The sequence below is a fragment of the Ischnura elegans genome, chromosome 1, assembly GCF_921293095.1.
Source record: "Ischnura elegans chromosome 1, ioIscEleg1.1, whole genome shotgun sequence".
In the NCBI taxonomy this organism is placed as follows: domain Eukaryota; kingdom Metazoa; phylum Arthropoda; class Insecta; order Odonata; family Coenagrionidae; genus Ischnura; species Ischnura elegans.
In genome coordinates this window covers 20,743,576-20,760,171 of record NC_060246.1, presented here as the reverse complement: position 1 = coordinate 20,760,171, position 16,596 = coordinate 20,743,576, and positions in this window count along the sequence as shown.

Genomic DNA, 16,596 nt, shown 5'->3' with positions numbered 1-16,596 from the left:
AATTATGTTAAATTTATATTTTCCATTTCAATACGAAGCAATACCACGAAGTCACGTCGAAAACTAATGATACAATCACTAAAAGATTATTTCTTCATAAATATACGCATCAATTACATAAACCTATTCCGCGAGCTCCTTGCATTGCAATGGGTTACGGGTTTTTTTACACTTCCATCTATGTAAACATGTAAATCTTCCGTTACCACGGCGATGGAAATAAATTAAATTTACCTTGATCTCTTCATTTGAAACCAGGAGCAAATATTTATTACAAAGCCATGCGGTGCATAGCCCATTTTAATAATTTCACCATCAAAACTTTTTAAAGCATTATTATTTCCACGAACAACGCTATTCAATGACATATAGTACCACTCAGATACTCGCCAAAATATATAATCACATTTATAACAATTGTCAATAGAGTTACAAAAATGATGATGCGTGCATAATAACTTCACTTCACAGAGCTACAAAACCAAATGCGATTGTGCGTAAAATCAAAACACTAAGGGTGAAATGGCCTAGAAAAAATATTTTGGCTTAGTCGGGATACGAACTCAAATCTCTCGATCGTTCGAATTCCGGCTGAGCCAAAATTTTTTTTCGTGGAAAGTTGCACCCTTATGTGTATTTGCATTCATGCGCGTGATTACGTTAAAAATACTTGTTTCATGCAATTTTTTGTACAATATAAACCTGCGGAAAGAAGTAAAGTTGCAATCTTGTCCACAAAAATTGAATTTTCCAGTGGATATCCGCCCTAAGATAAGGCTGACGCATTAATTTCAAAAACGTGTCGGGCGCAGCAGTAACGGTGGAAGATAACGGAAAGGAAAGAATATTACTACCTCACAACCACTAATCGTGCACTCGGAAACAAGAAATTCCGTTCCTAAAACATCGGAAAAACCTTAATTAATCGGAGAAGTTCCGAGGTTTAATTGAAATTTTAATTGGAATGTCTCCGTTCAAAGATGCGTGCATAATAACTGCACTTCACAGAGCCACCGAGCATGTCAAACTACTGCATCTGCCCTCCTAGAACGTCCGTGATTTCATTGCGGCAAAATAATTAGAGGAAGCACGAATCACAGAAAACTTTGAAATTTCATTCGCTAAAAAGAATTTTGTCTCTTTCAGAGAAAATGCTTTGAAAATCTGAATTAGATTCTGTGCGCAAAAACTCAAGCTAAAAATTTCCCGATACACTCGTAGCAGAATTTTTAATTTTTTCCCCATACCAGGAGCGTCGACAAAAACTGAAGAAAAATTCTCATTTGCATGGTCCTTAACTCTGCGATTAGGTTCTCCTTGAACTTCAAATACCTTAACCAAACTTAAATCGGATTTAGAACCATGATACACATATTAAATCGAATTTGAATATCTGACTGGAGAGCAAAGAAGCATTAAAGGAAGTACACGTTCATCACAATGATCAATCAACTTTTACATGATAAACTGAAAAATATATGCAGACTAAAATAGAAGTTTTGGTTAAAATAACGACTACTTTCAGATTAGCTATTCCACCTAAAATTAACACCCTAATTTTCTTATGAATACGTTTTGAAAGCAGGTTTACTCCATAGTTAATTTCTATTGTTGGGATTGAATAAAAACAGAAAAGTTTGGACCGTTTAGACCTAAAATTTTAAATATTAGAATAAATAAGTGTAGTAGAAAACTGAATGAAATAAATAACTACAATTTTCCATATTCCGAGAATTAATATAAATTTCCAACCAATATTTCGAGTGAAAGTAATATAAAATAAAGAAGCAAAAAGGTGTGCACCGAATTCAACGGTTTACTTATGGGAGCCAATATCTACGTGGTGAGAAATGCCCCAAAATATTTTTTTTGCCAAAACACATTTCGCCTATCTCGCCTAAACACCTGAGAGCCCTAGATGAATATACTTACGGAGAAATCGGAAGGATCACTCTCAAATTGCTCCGCCATGATTAAAATAACTTCTATGGTTTTCTTCCGCGAAGCAGATCTCTAATGTCTATGAAAGAAAAAACTCAAAGAAAGTGCAGGATACGTATTTTCCTTCCCCTAACGCTCAGTCACTCTCATCGCTCACAGACGCACAAAGGTAACAGATTGTCGTGAAATAGGGAATGAAATTCTCCATTAATTATACTTTAGGCCCCGTCAGGCCCCATGGAGTCGGCGCCACTGACTCCTGCCCTGTCGTAGGTCGTTGCTTCTAAGCAACTCCTTAGAATTGGAGCTCTTTCCCGTCTTTGCGCATCTTCCTCCCGTGATATGTTGCTGTTTACACAATTTTTACCGACTCCTTTCCTCAACGAAAGGTTCTCCATGAAAGATTCTACGGACCAGAACTCTTATGACGTCACATACTCACGAAAAGTGGGCGGAAACTATTTTTTTACGCGTTCATTGTACTTACACTTGCAAAAGAAGTGCTGAATTGAGAATAATTTTTTTTGCGGCGTATTATCCTTCCCTTCCATCTTCCGAAACTTTCTTTCAATGAATTGCGATATCGGGGGGGGTCTTAGTGAATGACCCGAATCCTCCTTCCCGCCCTACCCATCCCTGTGGTCATGGAGCCCTCGCAGAAAATAACGACGTGAAGAGAAAAAGATATCGCCCAGGCGGAATGTTCGTATCTCGCTCCGCCAGCTCCTCTCCGCCTTTGCTTTCTTTTTTCTTCTCCTCAAAAGAAAAGCCGTGCCCAGCGTAGAAGCTCATCCGCTGTAGTCCATCCGCTTGGACCACTTCAGAGCAGTGGTGGATTAAACCCGTTGATTTCTGGAAAAATTGAACTGATGGTCACGTCACCCTTCAAGAAAAGTCTTAACTTCACCAGCTGGACAAACAAATGTTTCAAAATAAATTATGAATATCTAAAATCCAATATTCCGCGCATATTAGACCTCAGATGCATTATCGCAGAGAGGTATTGCAGGCACACCCCTATGGTGTTGAATCGCTCCCACAAAAAAATCAACGACCTTAATCCTTCAGAGGGAGTGTCTGGTGGAGGAATTATGCAGATTGGCTCGTGTGCGGGAAGAAGATTTTCTAGAGTGGGGTGGAGGTGTAAAGGGTTTATCACAACACGGAGGCGCCCTTAAAAGAGAGTAGGGGTTGGAATTGGACCCCTGACATATTACAATTTTTTTTTCAATATTAGCATTACAAAACTTTAATGCATGAACTAGTAATAGAGAAAAGTAACACATTCTCATTGTAGTATTTACATTACTCCATCCGCCTCAGTGGCAAGTCCTTACCTGAAGTCAAAGGTCGAGGGTTCGAGTCCCACCTAGGTAGGTTGCCTCTATCCAGGGCATGGACTTTAGTGAACGTTTGTTAACTTGTTAGTAAACCCAGAAGTAACGGCCAATTTAGTACTGTTTTCAGCACCAGGAATAAATAAATAAAATACATTCCAGTAATAGAGTGACAAACATTGACACATTCCGGAAGATTTGGTTTTTCTTTTCGGAGTAAATATTAATATTTCCACTTTATCTCAAGTTAAAAGTCTTATTGAAGTGAAAAATAAAACTTATCCACTGCCTATCAGGCACAAGCAAATTGGGTGAGGCTCTGGGGCAATTTTATTCTTTACTCGGTAAAATTGTGTCGGACACGGTTAATGTTGTCTACGTCTCATAAACAACACGCCTTAAAAAGAACTGAGAACTTAAAAAGAAGGTGCGCGAGTGGTGTTCGCGATTCAAATGCGGCAACATGCCCATCGAAGACATTCAACTCCCGGGCCTTCCAGATCCAGAACTGATGGAAATGTGGAAAAAAAACCTTACCCTTGTGTGCGAGGATAAGAGGCTTACTATTGACGGACTCGCTGAACAATCTGGTCACTCGTGGAGTTCATTACAGCGAGTTTTAGCTGAAGATTATCAGTTGAGACGAATCGCGACGAAATTCATCCCCCACTTGTCACTTCCTGATCAAAACCTGGTGTTGATGATTGCCACGACTTTAGTTCTTGGTGAAAATTGCATGATACTGCTTCCTCACCCACCCTACTCACCATATCTCATTCCTTTAGAGTTCCTTTTGTTCCACCGGAAGAAAATGGAGATGAAAGGGAAATATTTGGGTCACATTGCAGAGGTGAAAAGAAAATCGAAGGCGGCGCTGAAATGCATCTGAAACGAGGAGTACCAGAGGTGTTTGGCGCAGTGGAAAAGACGTTTTAACCAATGTATCAGTGTAAACGGAGAGTACTTAAATGGCGACTAACGTTTGTAAGACAAAAAATTAAATTTTGAATCTTTTAAAAATTGTGTTCGGTTATTTTTCGGTCCCCCCTGGTATAATTATTATCCAACTGGCGAAGAAAAGACAAAGGTTGAAACTAGGGATGAGTAGATTCCAAATGTCGATTCTCGATTCCACCGATTCTCGGGCACGGAATCGGAATCGAGAATCGATCGCCTAAAGTCGATTCCGATTCCATCGATTCCAGGAAGATAAATGTTTTGAGCATAGACTATAAGTTTGGGGCATAAATGCTGCCACACACCTAAGCGGCCGCGGTGTCAGCCTTGCCCGCGCGGAGGATACGCCCCGCACGCGGGTGCTGCGACAAACATACCTAAGCGGCCTCGGAAACATTAAAATGTCGGCAAGAGCGACAAACCGACGAACCCTGAAATACCTCGTGTTCATGAGCAATTCTCAGAGAAAAAAAATTGGAAACCACGGGATCGGGAAGCAGCGCATGCGTTTTCCGTTCTTTTATTAACCGCTGGTCACGGCAAATCAAATTGTTACGATTATGAATCACATTCGGAGAATTCATCTGGACCACCAATTTTAAAGTATAATAGATCGAAATATATTTTTTTACTTTCGAATGATATTTGAAGTCTGATGATAATAAAAACGTGCAGAGAGCGAGTTTTTCTGTGAAAAAAGTTTCTTATAGGTAAATACGCGCTGAGAGCGGTTTTTTTTTATATTAGTAACTTTTTAGACAAACACACGCGCCTGCGTCAATAATAAAAAAATAGACACATTCGCGTTTGTATAGCCCAGTTTCATCAATGCAACCCTTGAGGAAGTTGATACTTGCTTGGCATAAGCCGCCGCGGCTTCCGGGAGGACTCGACAGTAGGGCGGATCGGAAAAATCGATTTTTTTCAAATCCATCTGGCCCAATGAAAAAAAGTTGTGGGACCGATCAAAAATAAGGCCTGAAAAATTTGAGACCTCTAGGTGAACCCCTGACCCTCGCTCAAATGCGATTTAGGAGGGGGAGGGACAAAATTCTAAAAGTTTATTATTTTATGGTCATTTCCAATAGATTTTGCCGAGTTACTGCCCTTTTAGGGCGAAAATTTCGTGCATTTTGACGTATCTGCCACCGTTTAGCCACAAAATGCCTAATTTGAGTCCGCGCCCGCGAAGAAAATGTTCCAACGCCCACGCAGCGTCACGGATACAAGAGCCGCAGGCCGATCCCCTCCCCTCCCCGCTCCCTTCTACCCCTCCCACGCCTCCAATACAGCAAAATTCATCCCGCGTATGCTGCTAGGAGGTCATTTATCTTTTATAATATAAATCGGAAGATGGTAGAAGGTAATAAAGGAAGCTTAGTGAGACGACTTGTCCCTTATTAGGCGCCTCGTCGGGGTTAAACAAATCGATGTTACCAACTTTTAGAGAAGTGATGAAATATTTTCAGATCCGAGAACGCAGGAAAGGAGCCTACGGTCCATGAAAAGGCCTCTCGAGTGGCTATAAAGGTGTGCGAACTATGGTGACGCTTCCATTCCATTATGTGTGTGACTAAATGGATTTAGCGGTACAACAGGAAGTACTAAAACTTACGGAAAATGCGAAAAGGCCAAAAGTAGGGTTTTTGCTTATGTACAAACCTTAAGCCTTTTTGAAAGAACATTTGAAATTATGCGATATTTTTGCGTGTAAGTACAAGAAGGAGCATAATGTTCCCCCCAATGAAGAAGTATGTTGAGAGACCAGCGGACGAAACTAAAGATGATGGCTGCTGGATTGAGTCCTAAAGAAACTCGACAATCGAGGAAAAAAAAGAGAATCGTCGGAGAGTGTTGAGTCGACATCGTAAATTCTTGTATGGGAAAATAGTATCAAAAAATTTCTTTATCAATTCATCCGAAGAAAATTAAACTGAAGAGAAACCATCCGAATTTTATCTCTACTTTCCTCATCAAATAAAAATTCAGGACTAAAATCTCAAACTGGAAGTTCTGCGTGGAAAATGCGTCCGCCAAATGTTATAGAGGTATATGCAAGAACCAAGAAACAGCGATTCTTGGTTCTTGCATATACCTCTATCACATTTGGCAGACGCATTTTCCACGCAGAACTTCCAGTTTGAGATTTTAGTCCTGAATTTTTATTTGATGAGGAAAGTAGAGATAAAAATCGGATGGTTTCTCTTCAGTTTAATTTTCTTCGGATGAATTGATAAAGAAATTTTTTGATACTATTTTCCCATACAAGAATTTACGATGTCGACTCAACACTCTCCGACGATTCTCTTTTTTTTCCTCGATTGTCGAGTTTCTTTAGGACTCAATCCAGCAGCCATCATCTTTAGTTTCGTCCGCTGGTCTCTCAACATACTTCTTCATTGGGGGGAACATTATGCTCCTTCTTGTACTTACACGCAAAAATATCGCATAATTTCAAATGTTCTTTCAAAAAGGCTTAAGGTTTGTACATAAGCAAAAACCCTACTTTTGGCCTTTTCGCATTTTCCGTAAGTTTTAGTACTTCCTGTTGTACCGCTAAATCCATTTAGTCACACACATAATGGAATGGAAGCGTCACCATAGTTCGCACACCTTTATAGCCACTCGAGAGGCCTTTTCATGGACCGTAGGCTCCTTTCCTGCGTTCTCGGATCTGAAAATATTTCATCACTTCTCTAAAAGTTGGTAACATCGATTTGTTTAACCCCGACGAGGCGCCTAATAAGGGACAAGTCGTCTCACTAAGCTTCCTTTATTACCTTCTACCATCTTCCGATTTATATTATAAAAGATAAATGACCTCCTAGCAGCATACGCGGGATGAATTTTGCTGTATTGGAGGCGTGGGAGGGGTAGAAGGGAGCGGGGAGGGGAGGGGATCGGCCTGCGGCTCTTGTATCCGTGACGCTGCGTGGGCGTTGGAACATTTTCTTCGCGGGCGCGGACTCAAATTAGGCATTTTGTGGCTAAACGGTGGCAGATGCGTCAAAATGCACGAAATTTTCGCCCTAAAAGGGCAGTAACTCGGCAAAATCTATTGGAAATGACCATAAAATAATAAACTTTTAGAATTTTGTCCCTCCCCCTCCTAAATCGCATTTGAGCGAGGGTCAGGGGTTCACCTAGAGGTCTCAAATTTTTCAGGCCTTATTTTTGATCGGTCCCACAACTTTTTTTCATTGGGCCAGATGGATTTGAAAAAAATCGATTTTTCCGATCCGCCCTACTCGACAGGTTGCGTTCGGCCGCCACCGCGCACCCGCCAGGCTGCTCTGGTATGTATCGACGCCATGAACGCTACTTTATTGTTTAGCCACCGCGGCCAAACGAGAATGTAGCCACCGCGGCTATTGTTATTTTTAGGGATGGTCGGATCGGATACCTCGGATCCAAATACCCGCGGATATTGCCCTTCATCGGATCCAAAGTCGCGGAAGACATCGGATATCTGGATCGGAAATTTTAAATAATAGCTTCAGTGAATGTAACGCCCCATAAGAGTGGAAAGATTTCCGATTCTCTCTTCGAATGCGCCGTCGCATGCGATTCTTGTCCTACTCATGAACTGTTTTGTTTGAAAGCTCTCGCAGAGGTTGCAAGTAGAATTTCAGCCGTGGCCAGGATTTTCAGCATTTCAAAAGTAACTATGTCGTAGATTTCAGAAAACCACCCTCGGCCGTCCATCAGCCCGTGCCTCTGTTGTTTTTTTTCGCATCCGAAATCACACGGACCAAAAATCATTGTCTTCTAAGGAAAATATCAAATCACACGAAAACAATTGAAGCGTGTTTCATCCCTACCTCGTCTCACCAACTTACCTTTTTTGGCCTATCTGCTTCAATTCTCCGTTTCTAGACTACAACTGCTAGGAGAGTGACTTTCTGGGAAAGTGTTAAAATTAGTTTAAAACCCATTATTTAGTGCCCGGTTTTTTCAACAATTTTCCCCCCTGGTTTTGGATCCCCCCCCCCCCCCCCAATTGAAATTCCTGGCTACGCCACTGCTCCTTCCCCTCCACCTCTCCTTTACACGCTTTTGCTGCCCACTCCTTCCTCATGCTGAGCGGTTGAGCATCTCGTCGCACGTGACGTTATTACCGTTTTAAATACTTTTAATTGTGTTGCTGATTGCGCAGTTGCAATGTAATTTAATGATGCACCACTAAAAATGTCTTTCATTGTGTATAAACATTTCCATTAACAGGAGAACCAATGAATGCAGTGTGCGTGCACTATGGCGTAAATAATTGCGAGGATGTGCTAAATCCACCTCACCATACTGAAGCATTTTCGGATGAAACACAAGTCCGTATGCGATGAGAAAGTAAAATTCGGGGGAAACGCGTGTGAGGAAAATTTGAATTCAGTCGATAGCAGGGGGGTAGCCAGGAATTTTGTTAAGGGGGGGGTCCAAAACCAGGGGGGAAAATTTTTAAACGACAGGGTACAAAGGAGAGGTTTTCAAACTAATTTTAACGCCCTTCATAATAGAAAAAACTTCATTTTTCAGAGATTCTTTTTTTTTCATTTTTGTAAATTCATGATTTTTAATATTTTGTTTCCTTTTATGAAGGAAAGTAATTGTGTTTTTATATTTTGGGGGGTCCTCTCGCTACGCTACTGGTCAGTGGTTCATCCTAAGATTTTTCCTATTTTCATTTCCAAACCCAAGCGTAACAGTTTAGACCCTGAGTATGTAAAGATGTTTTTAAAAATCAACTTGAAAGCCCATAAAATAATTTTTAATTTATAAAAATATAAAAATGAGTATGAAAATCTAAAAAGCATTCCATTGATTGTATGTACCCGCAATAAACTTGAATAATGACTTTGTTTAATGGCAGGAATTCGAAAATGCATTTGGAATCGAAAATATCCGATTCGAAAGATCTGGCTACAGATAAATCAAAATCCCACCTGCCATAAGGAGTAAGAATCGATGGAATCGGAATCGAGAATCGGGAATCGATTTGAAGGAATCGAAATTGGAATCGGAATCGAAAAAAAGTGGAATCGACTCATCCCTAGTTGAAACGTTTAACAAGATTAACGTTTAATAGACTGACTGCCTGGCCAGCATGCAAGTAGCGTAAAAAAAATAATTCAAAGCTCAATGGCTCATTAGAATCAATCAAAAAAATCAGATGGATTTCGGGAAGAAAGTGTTGATACTAAGGTCCATTACACCGGCATCAAACGATGTGTATAACTTTCAGTGTCAGTGGCGCAGCGAGGGGGGGTTTTGAGGGTTAAACCCCCCCCAGAGCTCAGAGAAATTTTTAAGTTTAAGATCCATTTTACTTAATTGGATTGATATTACTAATAGAATATTGAAGGATTAATAAAATATCCCTCAGAAAGCCGTAAAACTCACCATTTTGAACCGTTTATCTTAAAATTCCGCAATTCATTAATCTCGCACCTACCGCTTATCCTGGTGGGTAATCCATACCACCACACACACCGGTATTAGCTGCACCTAAACCCCCTCCAGCCTTAATTCCTAGCTGCACCCCTGTTCAGTGCTATGCATACGAAATGTATAGCTAATTAAACAAAACGCATGGCTTTTGAATGGGTGCAAATAAACAATAAATTACTAGTATAGGCAAAACGCATACCACCCAATCACTCCCGAAGCACAAAGCTAGAGGTCTACATGAGTGCTGCCTTTGATGGTGCAGAGTCCTACTTTTAAGTGTATCCATAGTTTTTATCAGATTCAAAAGAATTTTAACAAATTAAAGTCCTAAGGATAGAAACATTTAATTTTTTAAAGTAGACTGTAATAATGTAAATCAGTATAACAGTGCGTAAGTATTATACTGTATCCTATTCCCTCGACCGTTTTGCCCCGCTGAATAGGAACTTCTATTCATATTACTCAATGCAAATGGGTAATGTTTTACCTATTGACTACATATATTTACTTCAAGCAATGTTGTTTCACATCTAGCATTTATCCGTACTTATCTCCTCTTTTATTCTATTGATGCATTCATTGACGTATTTTTTATACATGACATAACAAACCATAGTATATCAATCCTCATACCAGTTGCCACGTATCAAGCCAAGATTGATGGTCAATAAAGTCGTTGGCCCTGATGAAATCTCTGGCATAGGAGAGGAAACGTTGGCTATTTTGAAATCTTGACACCCTAAAAATTCATTAATATTGACAAGCATAGTGTGCGAAAGTTTAAGTAATTTCATTAAAGTTGCAGATTTTGGTCCTGAAGAGAAATGGGACAGATGAAGGAAAGCCACCAGAGAAAATATTTTCAACTTGTAAAATCTTTCAGGACTAATTTTGAGGAATCATATTCACTTCTCTACTTCTTAGAAATGCATTGTGCAACCAAAGAAAAAAATTTTCATAAAACGTTGCTTCAACAAATACTCAACATAGCTATGGAAAATCACGTATAGAATCATGTTGAATAACTCTTTAAAACTGCAAAATTTCTGGTAAAGAATGCTGATTGTTGAAATTAAATAAGCATAATGATTTTTAAGTATTGAAAATATATCTTGAAAATGCAATTATTTTCGCAAGATATGTTAAGAATGAGAAGCATGTTCCTGTATGATGGTGGCTCCATCTGATACTTGCTTCAATGAAATGCCTAAGCAGCAAAGGATTAATCAGAAATTATCAGTGTCCAAACCCAGCACTGCAGGAGTCATATTTTTGAGTCACCATATTAGATGGCCCTTAAATATACTCACAAGGAGACATCGCCAAAGTGATGTTCGGGATCTGCATGCGGATGTTATTAACTGAAACTATATAGGTAAGTATTTAAGTATACCGGGACTAGCCACGGTGATAACTTTTTACGGAGTCACCCGCAATGCACAAATAGTGCGAAAAAGCCACAGAGGAAAAATCGACCAATGCGCACGACCTGGACTGCAAGTCGCATCATATGCTCAGCAGTCCATACCACCCTGTCCGGTATAGTCCACAAATTTCCACAGGGGAGAATGACGCCTCGGTAGCTTAACTGGCTAAAGCACTCGGCTGGAAATCGAGGGATCCGGGTTCGAATCCCGGTCAAGGCGAATGATTTTTCCTCTGTGGATTTTTCGCACTATATAGGTAAGGCAGAAGAAGTGTCACGGCTTTCTTCACATAGTCCCGGGTTCGAGAGATATTCGCATGTAAAGATTTCGCGCAGGATAAAATCTGTTGAGTAATCATACCCTCCTAACTATGGCTGTGGCTGCGCAGTCTAGGACGCTAGTCTTCTAACCTGTAATAGGTGACCTGGGTTCGAGTCCCAGAGTCGGAAATATTTTTTCTCTCTTCTGATTTTTGAAATTACTCATACATTTTATCCACATTCGGTTTATTTAGTTACTTCGTCATTTTTTAAATTTAATATCAATTAATGGATTTTAAACGAAACTCCGAATTCTTCCTTACCACGCGAATTAGAGGACGTACATAATTACTTACACGTGAATTTCCATGTAACGTGCTCATCATGTGCACCAATGCATACCTCTGCATCAATTAGCTGATTGTACATCTATTCATGAATCGTTCCCAATCGTTCATGGCCGTAGTTTAGGTGGCGCTTACTCTAGGGATGTCATGCTGCGTGAAATCTTTACATGCGAATATCTCTTGAACCTAGGCCTATGCGGAAGAAAGCCGTGACACTTTTTCTATCATACCTATATAATTTCAGAAAAAAACATCCACATCCAGATCCTGAACATCACTTTGGCGACATCTCCTTGTCAGCTCAGCAAAACCAATTGTGACATCTGCTAAACAGGAAAAACACCTAGGACTTCATTCCTATCACTGAAAAGATAAGAGCAGTTAAGTGTGAAGATTTTAGGAACATAAATTAGCCTGAGGGCCCATGGATCAAAGAAATGAACTATAAGAATTATGTATTTGGTGATAAACAAAGGGTTACCTGGAAGCGAAATTTGGGTTCAGAAAAAAAACAATGGCATAAGAGAAACATTATCAGTCCTTTGGCTGATTATGGCGATAAGAATGGAAAGGAACAACCTGACATTCACTGCATTTACCCTTTCTCCCCGAATTACACACATTTGCAACAAGGATATTCTTTGCAAAAGAACAAAATCCGCGAATGTGAAGTGCAGGGTGGATGAAAGTGACCGCCAAGGACACAATAGACCCAACTACGTGGTCATCCCTAGAGACCCAGCTTAGTGCGAGCCCAGGCCCTTTCTCAGACACTCAGATGACCAAGCACTGCAGGTGTCATATTCTATTCCCTCCTCATCTCCTCCACCCAATGCTATTTGCAGTGTTTTTTTCCACTAACTATTTACTGCTTATATGTATTAAAAATACAGAATTAGAAATGAATTCTTCTTCTTTCGCCTATCACATGGAAATTTCAAATGGAGTTTTAGAGTTAATATCAACAGAGTTCAGTTCAGTTCCAAATTAGTCGACATGGAATAGAAGTTTACTAAATCTGTCAATATGAATGCTAGAACTTCAATTAAGATTTCTTCACGCACAGAAGAAAACAGGGAGTTCAATTTATTTATTTAAAAAATTGATGGGAACAACAAATATTTCTTTATATGTATAAAACACAGCTATTTCACTCAGTTGACCGTGGGCTAGCACTATGAAGGAGTCTTTTAATATACATATGGTCTCGGACAATGACCGAGGAAAGGGATCGGCGTCCAGCTCAGATGGGTGCCAACCTTGGGACGGTTGCAAACCTCTGCCTTCTGGCGACACGAGAGAGCTTCGTAATGGGGAGGGCAAAAAATTTTTACGGGACTCATAATGTAGAAGAATTTCCCTCCACGAGGCTCCAACGTGAAAGGGTTAATAGATATAGAGAAGACTTTTAATAGTGTTTGTTGGAACAAACTGTTTGAAATTCTGAAAGAAACTGGAGTGTACAACAAGGACTGGAGAATTATTCATGACCCACTTAAAACCAAGTACAGCGCAACCTCGATAAAACAAGAACAAAGTTCTACTGTAGCTGTTTTATATAATGTATCCAGAAGCAAGATTAAGGAAAAAAATGAGACAAGGGTGTCCCCAGTAATTTCCAATGTTTTTCTCAAGAGGAAAAATATGTACGGCCCAAAGCAAATATCCACGGAGAAAGTAAATATTATAATACTACAATTTGCTGATGACAGAATGATTATTATAGAAACAGAAAGACATCTGAAGAAAAATTTCATCAATATGAAAAGGACTTCAGCTAAGTACATTCTGAAAATCAACACAAAGAAAACTGAAACATTAAACTGCAGCCAAGGAGAGGAGGAAAAAGTATCTTAAAATCACAACAGGCAATATGTATGTGCACAATAATTATACCAAAAGTATTCACAAAGAATAACATCATATCTATTCCCAAAAAATAAAAAAAGAGAAGTGTGATGAGAATTAAAATTGGAAAACAAAAATGTGAGGAGGTGAAGGAGCTCTGCTACCTGTGTGGCTGAATAACCAGCAATGAACAAAACAAGAAAGGAATAGTAAGTCATAGCATAGTCATGACAATGGCAATTAAAAGCTCTGGAAGAGTTTTCAACAATGAGGAGAATTTTTGAGAGGAACTTGAGATAAAAGGAGGCTTAAGGTAGGGTGATTTCCTTTCCGTGTGAACACATGCAAGAGAAGGGCTGAACGGAGAAAATTTTTCCTCTCAAAGTATCCTTCCCTACCATCTACCAAAATTTTCATTTTATGAGCTGCGATATCGTGTGGTCTCAGTGAATGACCTGATTCATTCTTCCCTCTCCCCTCCCCATCCCCGTAGCCATGGGGCCAGTGCATCATCGGTTCCTTTAAGAAAATAATGAAGTGAAGAGAAAAAGATATCACCACAGCAGGATTTATGTGTCTTTCCCCACCCCCTCTTTGGTTTTTTTTCTTATATTAATAAAAAAGCCGTGCCCAGGGCAGTAGATCTGCTTGGACCACTATTCAGAGCAGCGGCAGATTAAGACATCAGCTACATGTTTCATAAAGATTTCTGTTTTTAGCAAGCTGCCAAAAACTGGTTCATGTTTTACCATTTTAATAACCATAATATACCTCACTGTTGATAGTCTGATATACCGTATAAGCTTGTGTAAGAGGCGCACACGTGTAAGAGGCGCACCCCTATTTTGAGGATCGAAGCTATAAAGAAAAAAAATTTTGCGACTTTTTTTGTCCTATCGTGTGGTGTTGCAGACGTATGCCTGGAATTTCGACAGTTATCGAAATGTCCTCTTTCAGTACTATTTGAAAAAGGAAATTTTGATAACTGCGGCGGCATAAGAGGGAGTAGAAAGAGTTCCGATCCTCTCTTTGCATACGACATCGCTCTACGTTGCTTGTCCTACTCACGAACAATTTTGTTTAAAAGCTCTCGCAGGAGTATTGCAATAGAATTGCAGCCGTGGAAAATTTTAAGGCAAAACACGACAGGTAAATGGCATGAGCTTTCCCAAGAGATTGAACAATAATCGGGGCAACCTCAGCGCCGTAGGATAATAACCACGTCGTAGATTTAAGGCCCCTTGCACACGCACCGATTTTGGACGGCCGGTGAAATATCGGCTGTCCACATTCCAATGGTGAACAATGGGAGAGCATTGGAGCTTGCACACGTACCGACCACACGCCGGCACCGGTAAAATGCCGTTTAGCTGCCTGCTATTGTCACTGTGGATCGCCGGCGCCGGCTCAAAAACTTAGCAACGTATCGTTTGACCGGTAAAAATCCGGCGTGTGTGCAAGCATCGCTTCGCCGGTAAAATATCGGCCAATATTTTACCGGCCGTCCAAAATCGGTGTGTGTGCAAGGGACCTAACGGAACTACACTCGGCTCTCCATCAGCTAATGCCTCTGCCGTTTTTATCCTTTCCGAGACTCCACAGGAAAATATCAAGTTACAGGGGAACAATGGAAACGTGTTTCATCCCTACCCCATTCCACCAACTGACCTTTTTCGGTCTACCAGGTTCAATTCCCCGAGTTTCTGGAGGTCAAATGCTACGTGAGTCACCTTCTGAGCTCGAAGATATCTCGATATCTTTCAGCAATTGTATGACACGCACGAGGTTCTAAAAAGAATTAGACCTAACGCGACGTATATCTTACAGCATTTAAGTTTTTTGAGCTCTAATTGATTGACACAAAGATTTATAGCTAAAACAAGGCTATTAATATTCAACATAGTCCAAACAGCACAATTTCGGAAGAAACAAGCGTAGCATAAGCGCATTCAAACAAGACGAGACGGACTGGAAACTCAGGCAACGCAAACTGCGTATATCACATTGCTGCGCCTTCGCCCCTTCGCTTTAAAGGCAACGACGTCACATGCAAGATCGGACGTGTTCTTCCCTTTCTCCTTTGCTCGTAGCTTTAAATACGGAGGGGAGGGAGCCCTCTTCCCCTCGACCTCTCCTTCAGCGCTCTTCATTTATAAGCATTTCCGATTTCTTCTATCCACCATTAAGTCCAACAGTGAGCACACTCGTTCGAATTTTTTCAACCGCAGGTTTCGACACCAATATTACTGTATGCAGTATAAATACCGCGGGATGCCCACTCGCGGCAATAAATTTAGCGCGCGCTCCGGAGCGAGTCACCCCGCGCGATCTTTTCAATGTTCACCTCTGGGGTACCGACGTGACGGCGCGATGCTTGCAAAAAATTCAAACAGGAGCATTTTAAAAATACGTCACTAAGGGAGAAACTCCCCTGCCTGCCGCTTGATTTTGACCCAGGGTTTCAGATGACTGACTCACGCTGAAAACCAAGGCCACTCAGTTCCCCTTGAACTTGCAACCGGTGAAGGGGAGGGGGGAAGATAAGAAGTTTGTGTAAGAGGCGCACCCCCATTTTCGGCTGCGATATCTGGGAAAAAAGGTGCGCCTCTTACACGAGCTTATACGGTACTAAGAAAAACTTCAGTCCAAATACACCCATATTGTAAATACATACCACGAATAAGAGCTTAAACAACTCATCATCATCATTAGTCAAAAATCCTAAGATTGTTTTGATGCAGCTCTCCATTTCTCTCTTCTATCCGCTTGCCTTTTCATAGCGACGAATTTCTTCTCTTATACACCCTTTATAACCTGTAACACATTCAGGGCCGTCCCCTTCTTCCCGTCCACCAGTCCTTCTACGATTGTTTTCATCAGGCCATCATGTCTCGTAATGTGGCCAACTAAGTTGTCCCGTCACGTGCTCAACAAAAACTCATGATACATCTTAATTATCTTTAGACAGCATTTACATTTCAGTATACATACTTGCAACTGTTTCATTAATTTCTATTACAAAAGAACAATGCTGTGT